This window comes from Monodon monoceros, unplaced genomic scaffold (genome assembly GCF_005190385.1).
Source record: "Monodon monoceros isolate NGI ecotype Baffin Bay Population unplaced genomic scaffold, NGI_Narwhal_1 Super_Scaffold_21, whole genome shotgun sequence".
Lineage (NCBI taxonomy): Eukaryota > Metazoa > Chordata > Mammalia > Artiodactyla > Monodontidae > Monodon > Monodon monoceros.
The window spans coordinates 87,815,562-87,824,373 of NW_021703778.1; the positions used below are offsets into that span (position 1 = coordinate 87,815,562).

Below are 8,812 nucleotides of genomic sequence, written 5' to 3' on the forward strand. Positions count from 1 at the left end.
CATGTGGGACAATATCAAGCAGTCTGCAATGCATGTACTTTGAGTCTTAGGAAAAAAATAGGGCAGAAAAATTTCTAAATAATATTCGAATTTGAATAAAGGCTGAAAATTCACCAAATTTGGTGAAAAATATCACCCCCCAGATTAAATAAACTCAGGGAATTCCAAGCAGAATAAGTACAAAGAAAAACGAGACCAAGGCACACCTTAGTCAAACTGATAAACATGAAAGCTAAAGAGAAAAATTTTAAAGCAGTTAGAGAAAACGAATACACACTAATACAAAAGCACAACAGAAAGAATAACGGTTGACTTAGAATCATTGTTGGCTAGAAGGCAATGGAACTGTGTCTTTAAAGGGCTGAAAGAAAAAAAAACAACCACCATATTTCTATATCCAGTAAAAATATCCCTCAAAATGAGTATGAAATAAAAATGTTTTCAGATAAACAAGAGTTGGAAAAATTTGTTGCTAGAAGACCTGCATTTCAAGAAATGCTTAAGGAAGTTCTTCAAGCTGAAGGGAAAATGATAATCAAGATAGAAATTAGAATCCATGGGAAGGAATAATGAGCACTGTTTAAGTGGTAAGTATGTGGTAAATATAAGAGACCATAATATTTTCTTCTCCCATTTTCTTAAAAGGTTTTTTTTTAAATTTATTTATTCATAATTTTGGTTGCCTAGGTCTTTGTTGCTGCACGTGGGCTTTTCTCTAGTTGCGGCGAGTGGGGCTACTCTCCGTTGCGGTGCACGGGTTTCTCATTGCGGTGGCTTCTCCTGTGGCAGAACACGGGCTCTAGGCACGCGGGCTTCAGTAGTTGTGGCTTGCGGGCTCAGTAGTTGTGGCTCGCAGGCTCTACAGCACAGGCTCAGTAGTTGTGGTGCACGGGCTTAGCTGCTCCGCGGCATGTGGGATCTTCCTGGACCAGGGCTCGAACCCATGTTCCCTGCATTGGCAGGCAGATTCTTAATCACTGCACCACCAGGGAAGCCCTTAAAAGGTTTTTTAAACCAAAGTAATAATGAAAACACTGGGATTTTTAACATATAGAAATACCATATATGATAACAACCGCACAAAGAATGAGGCAAAGTAAATGGAATTATATCTCTGTAAGGTTCTAACATTTTACATGAAGTAGTATGATACTATTTCTAAGTATACCATGATACGTATAGGATGCATATAGTAATCCCTAGAATAACCACTAAAACACAATACCTTAGAAGTATAGTTTTTAAAAAGTGAGAGAAACAGGTACCAATTAAACCCTCAAACTCACTGAGTCCTATTCTAGCCTATTCTCCCTGGATGATACTTGCTGGTTCAAGGCTATTTTGATTCCTTTTTTCTTAATTGTGGCCAATATAAATTGTGGCCCCATAAAATATGACAGTGAAAGAAATGTCTTTCAATTATAAACCAAATGTATCATTAGAAGTTTATGTAATTATGTACCTTTACTAGCAGTTTCCAGGAATATGTACAATTTGATAATGTGCTAGTATTTCTCCCCTACAACAACAATAAAAAATGCCCAATTTTACCTGAAAACTTTTTCTTAAAGGGCTAGATAGTGAATATTTTAAGCTTGTAGTCCATACTCAATTCTGCTGTTCTAGCACAAAAGCAGTCACTGACAATACACAACAAATGAGCATGGTAATATTTCAGTAAAACTATTTATTAAAACAGGCAACCAATCTGTAGTTTGCCAATTTCTGTTTTACAAGATGCCTAAAAGTCTATTTACAATGATTTAATGTGTTAAAATATTTTAATGTGTTTTTATAAATTTAGATAATTTTTCCTCTAAAAGCTCTAAACTTTAGAGCTTTTTGCCCCCCCAAAAAAGATTAACTACACTGCTTCTTTAAAACATAATCTTCTTTTTTCTTCTCTCAAATATCGCTATAATTATCTCTCTTTAATTTTTAAAAAAATATTTAATTTTGAATAGGTATTTAATAAAATTACCTCATAAAATTTTGAAACCAACATTCAAAAGGTTATATAATGAAAAGTCCCCTTTTCATCTCTATCCTCAGTCTTCTTCCCCAGAAACAAACCCTATTACCAGTTTCAATTAGAGCAGCACTATCCAATAGGACTTTTTGCAATGATGGAGACGTTCTATATCTGTGCTGTCCAATACAATAGCCAGTAGCCACGGTGACTATTAAGCCCTTGAAGTGTGGCTAAGTTTGATCAAGGAACTGAAATTTTAGTTTTATTTAAGTTTAATGAATTTAAATAGCTACATGTGACCAGCGGCTAATGTACTGATATTAGGCAGTACAGATCTAGAGAATCCTCTGAGAGCAGTGGTGTTCTAGGTTGGCTACATAATACAATCACTTAAGAAGCATTTAAACATTCAGAGCCCTAGCCGCAACTCAGATCAAATATATAAAAATCTCTGGAGTGGGACTCAGGCATCGGTTTTTTTTTTTCTTTTTTAACTCCCCAGTGATTCCAATATATGGCCAAGGTAGAAATCTTCTGTTCTAGGAAATTAATTATCTTATAAATAGAGTAGCTCTACCTAGAAAGAAAAGCAAACTTTTAGAAAACCAAAAAGTTTTTCTTTATAAATTATTAATTATAAAAGAACTTGACTGCTTAGGTACATAAAAATCTTTATAACTTTATGAGGTTTTCCCCAAAGTAAACCATTAGAGGCAATTTTTACTGAGATTAACTAGATCTTAAAACTAGAAAGAAGTTTCCAAGTAAGAAATAAGATTTTCCTCTCTGTTGATATGCATGATATGGAAAAGGTATTTGCATTACATACTATTAAGGAACTCTTAAAAATCAATAAGGAAAATACTAACAATCCAATAGAAAAATAGGCAAAAATGATTACCAGGCAAATCACAGAAGAAGGCAACAAAAATGGCCAATAAACATACGAAGAGATGTTTAATGTCACTCATACTAAGGCAAATTTAAGGTACCATTTCAGATTGGCAAAAAGTTTAAAGTATAGCAAACCCAAATATTAGTTGAGGATGTGGATAAACAAAAACTGTCATATATTACTAGCAAAAGTGTAAACTGATATAAGTATAGTAAAGCTGAAGATACTCTATAATGTAAGAATTCTACTTTTAAGTTCATATCCTTGTGCACAGCTTTGCAACTACTGTGCTGGGAATTGTTTACAGACTACCAGTGTGTTGAGCTATTGATCTCCTCAACCCTCAGTGACTGGTTACGACTTGGGACAGCTAGATCTCTAGGCCTGTCCTCTAGTCAGCAACAAGCTCACCTTTTAATCTCAATGTACTAATCAAATACTAGAAGTATCCAGAGACTCTCAGGTGCACAAGTATATATGAGAATGTCCACTGTAGTATTTGTTTGAAATAACAACAACAAAATAAACACCTGGAAGTGGCCTAATTGTTTATTATATATGAATAGATAAATTGTGGTATATTTATACAGTGAAATAATTATAACTGTTAAAAAGCCACAGGTATAACGCAGGTAAGTCTCAAAAGCATAATACTGAGGGGAAAAAAAAGTTGCAGAATCATATAAACAATGACATCATTTATTTAAAGTTTAAGAAAGCAAACAAAACAATACTTCATAGTTTTACAGATGTTTACAAGTGTAGTAAAAGTCGAAAAACATGTATGGAAATTGATACACACCAATCTCAGCACAGTAGTTACCTCTGGGGAAGAAGAGACAGGATTGAGATCTGGAGGGTACACAGGCAGGCTTCAGTTTATCAGTAATGTTTTATTTCTTTAACGATATGATCAATAACAGAAATATCTGAAACTAATGTGGCAAAATGTTACATTATCTTTGTGTGTTTTTTTTAAAGGGCAGTGGATACTTGAGTATTCACTATGTTATTTTCTATCTTTTTCTGTATGTTTGGAATGTTTCTGAATCTAAAAAAGTTTAAAAACTAGTGATATAAATATGTAACTGCCTAACATCACAGGTGCCTAAAATATCCAGGTCAAGAAGGTAATGGGTTAAACTACAAGACTCCTGTAAAATCTTGTGACTAGCTCCAAATCAACATTAAAAACAAACAAAACAGGGTCTTCCCTGGTGGCGCAGTGGTTGAGAGTCCGCCTGCCGATGCAGGGGACACGGGTTCGTGCCCAGGTCCGGGAGGATCCCACAAACCGTGGAGCGGCTGGGCCCGTGAACCATGGCCGCTAAGCCTACGCGTCTGGGGCCTGTGCTCCACAGCGGGAGAGGCCGCAGCAGTGAGAGGCCCGCATACCGCAAAAAACAAAACAAAACCAAAACCCATTAAGGTTTAGCTCTATGGCTTTGGAAGCTGAGAAGCTGAAGCATCGTGCTAACCATAGGCGCATGCTATATACCCCTTTACTGTTTCAGAGCTGTATTTTAAGATAGTTCAGCACTGCTCTGCTATAGTTTCTAGTACAGTCTTGGCTATCGTAAACAAAACTGCTATTAACACATAAGGGTCTGTTTTTAAATTACAAGGATGGAAAAAAAAAATACAAGGATGAACTGTTCTTCCCTCTACTTCCTCTGTGGGATTATTGCCTCATTAGGGACTCCACATACACACCAGAACTTGTACTGGCATTAAGAATTATGACACAGATTACTTCAGGGAGAAAAGACAATACTCAGTAAAAGGAGTGACAAGGAGATAAAAATATGTTTCTAATAATATAAAATAATCATGGTAATAACAACAGCAGCTAAGATTTATATAGCACAGGCTATATGCCAGGCACACTGTTCTTGGTGCTTTACATTTAAACCTCACATCCACCCTATGAGGTTGAAACTGTTATCCTATTTCACTGATAAGGATAAGGGCAAATAAATGATCACATGCCTGTTAAAAGATAGAGCCAAGGGTCTGAATCCAGCAGTTTGACTCTAGAGACCATTGCCCCACTGCTAAAGATATTCTGGTAATTCAACCATACACATTTACTGGGACCTTGCCATGTTTACCATACTGAGAGCTCAAGGTACGAAGGTACAACATGGCTCTCCTTTATGTTTGCATCTAACTAGACTCTACAGCTCAAAGTTTCTTTTCACCAGTGACTATATCAAAATAATTTTTATACTCAAAACAATTCTCTAAATAATTAAGGATAACTGTTATGAACAATGATTCTCAAAGCAAACACCAACAATTCAAAGAGGTTCAAAAATTAATCCAGAAGACTTCTGGTTTCTGGTTCTGCATACAAGGAGCTCAGAAGTTGCCACTCTATCCTAACAACAAGAAAAAAGCTAAACAGTCTGAAAAATCGACAACTCTTCTTGGGTCCATAAGAAAGAGTAGGACACAGGGCAAACTACTACCACCATGATTAGAGGGACAGGCAAATATGGGAGTCTTGGTTTACAAGAGAGACTAATGAACAGAAACTGCCATAGAAGGCAGTGACGGTACCAAAACCTGAACTGTAACTAATTAATTGCCAGAGGCTCAGTATGGGCAACTCATAGTTAAAACTCTAGGGGGACCCAGTCACAGAGGGGGCTCCCTCAAAGCTGTGAAATTTATCTCCAGGAGCTCAACTAGGTTCCCATAGTAAATACGGAGAAACATCCGCTCGGGCAGGGGGAGGGCAAAAGGAACCATTTTTGAAATACACCAAAGCACTCAGTTCTCTGTCTGCCCTCCGCAGAAACTAGTTGAACAGCGCCTAAACTGCTAGGGCATTATCAGAGTCTAAGTGACCTGGGGAAGGGAAATACCCAACTCCAGCCCACTCTAGCCACCCTGTCTCACCTAAGGGGGGAGGAAAAAAACTGAAACACTTGTGAAGTTCAGAGTCCAGAGACACAGGCTTGCTAAAAGCCTGGGACCTAACATAGGACTACAGAATGCTTTCCCTCCCCGACACCTCACCACCACATTACTAAAGACCTATTTACAACAGTTTCTTTTCCCTGGTATATCATGTTAAGGTATCAAGGAAAAATTACAAGGCACACTGAAAGGCGAAAAATGCAATTTGAAAAGAGAGAGTAAGCTTCAGAACCACACACAGACCAGGAATTTAAAACTGTAATTAATACGCTAAGAACTCTAATGGATAAAGCAGACAGCATGCAAGAATAGATAGGCAATATAAGTACAGAGACAGAAATCCCAGAAAGAATCAAAAAGCAATACTAGAGATCAAAAACACTGTAACAGAAATGAACAGTGCCTTTGATGGGTTTATTAGTAGGCTGGAGAAGGCTGAGGAAAGAAGCTCTGAGCTAAAGGATATATCAATAGTATCCTCAAAAACTGAAAAGCAAAGAGGACAAAGACTGGAAAAAAACAGAACCAAATACCTAAGACAAGTACAAAAGGTGTAACATATGCATAATGAGAATACCAGAAGGAGAAGAGAGAAAAGAACAGAAGAAATATTTGAAATCATAATGACTGAGAATTTCCCCAAATTAATGTCAAACCCCAAACTACAGATCAAGGAAGCTCAGGGAACACCAAGCAGGATAAATGCCAAAACAAACAAACAAAAACTAAACAAAAAAACTGCTCCACAGTATATCATTTTCAAATTACAGAAAATCAAAGATAAAAAATTAATTCACTTGTACACTGTTGGCGGGAATGTAAATTGGTGCAGCCACTGTGGAAAACACTATGGAGGTTTCTCAAAAAACTAAAAACAGAGCTACCATATGATCCAACAATTCCACTCCAGGGTAAGTATCCAAAAGAAAAATACCACTAATTTGAAAAGATACACATACCCCAATGTTCCTAGCAGCATTATTTACAATTACCAGGATATGGAAGCAACCTAAGTGTCCATCAATGGATGAATGGATAAAGAAGATGTGGTATAGGCAATATAAGTACAGAGATAGAATAGAATACTACTCAGTCATAAAAAAGAGTGAACTTTTGCCATTTGTATCAACGTGTATGGACTTGGAGGGAATTATGCTAAATGAAATAAGTCAGAGAAAGACAAATACTATATGATATCACTTACATGTGGAATCTAAAATATACAACAAACTAGTGAATAAAACAAAAAAGAAGCAGACTCACAGATATAGAGAACAAACAAGTGGTTACCCGTGGGGAGAGGGGAGAGGGGAGGAGCGATATAAGGGTGGGGGGAAAAAAGGGGTTATTATGGGATTATATGAAATCATGTGTGTGAAACTTTTGAAAACTGTGAAGCACTACAGAATTTAAAGAATCTTTCATTCAGTTAGAAAAAGTAAGCACAACGTAAAGAGAAAAATCAATCTAAAACTCGGTGAGCCTAGGACTAGAGTAAGTACTGCAAAAATTCAGAATACATAGTCCTTGCTTTCAACATTTCTTTAAATTTACATCTAAGCCAGTGGTTCTTAAACTTTAGCAAAGACCAAAATCACCTGGAGAGCCTGTTAAAACACAAACTGCTGGGCTATATCTCAAGAATTTCTTATGCAGCAGGTCTGGAATGGGACCTAAGAATTAGTGTTTCTAACAAGCTCCTGGGTAATGCTGATACTGCTAGTCCAAGGACCACACTTTAAGAATCACTGGATAATTTCATTGCCTTATAAACAAATCATGCTCATCCTTACTCTTTATTTTTAAACTCATGTTCTTCCTCTTGTCCCGACCTTTATTTCAAGGGAATATACTGTGAATTGGAAACTCAAAAGAATATAATAGATACGAAAGAATCTGAGAAGATAAAAAAACTATACAAATGAAAGGACTAATACTTCATGCATTTGGACCTCAGACACTCAGCAGTTTCAGCCACATACAATGAGCTATATAACCACAGAAGTGATCACAGAGATGGAAAAGGAACAAAAACAGCTAAGAAGGAACAAAGATGTGCTGTTTCTTCCTATTTTCCACCATAATATATTGCAGTCAGCAGGGAGGGGTACCTATGATAGCTAAGAAAAATAGAAAAAACTGAATGTGATTAGGATAGCAGCAGTGATACAGACCAAGTGGAAATGGACAAGAAGTAGACACATTAATGGAGAAAAAGATATACACTGAACAGAAGTAGCCATAAAACAAGGGAAAAAAGTGAATAAGCTATTTAAAGTGTCGGGTGATTAACTGAAAAGAAACGCCAAGTCCTAAAAACCTATATAACGGTATTACTATGCCATATTAAAGCACATCAACAACACAGCAATCTAGGAACATTTAGCCTGAAAGAAATAAGCCACACATACTTTTAGTAAACATAAGTAACTAACATAGCATAACTGTCATGAGAAATAACTCTGAGTCATCAAGAAAAAGTTCAAATATGTTTGACGCTTTTTTTCTTTATGCTTGACTCTTAAGGCAAAAACAAGTACTTTATACATTTTAGCAAAATTTTTCATAAAAATATATCCAGAACATTTATATCTTGAGTTAGTTAACTGGAAATATCAATCATCCAGATATCTGTGACTTTTCTCAGGTGTTACTCAGAAAAACAATAGTCACATGATGGGCTTCCCTGGTGGTGCAGTGGTTAAGAATCCGCCTGCCAGTGCAGGGGACACAGGTTCAAGCCCTGGTCCAGGAAGATCCCACATGCCGTGGAGCAACTAAGCCCGTGCACCACAACTACTGAGCCTGCGCTCTAGAGCCCGCGAGCCACAACTACTGAGCCCACATGCCACAACTACTAAAGCCTGCGTGCCTAGAGCCCATGCTCTGCAACAAGAGAAGCCACCGCAATAAGAAGTCCATGCACTGCAATGAAGAGTAGCCCCAACTTGCCACAACTAGAGAAAGCCCATGTGTGACAACAAAGACCCAATGCAGCCAAAAATAAATAAATAAATTTA

General features: G+C 37.0%; 1 protein-coding gene across 2 annotated transcripts in view; it reads right to left on the bottom strand.

The window, feature by feature from the left end:
• CASC4 (cancer susceptibility 4) overlaps positions 1–8,812 on the bottom strand; it is a 111,530-nt gene that overhangs the window by 45,542 nt on the left and 57,176 nt on the right. The window lies entirely within an intron of this gene.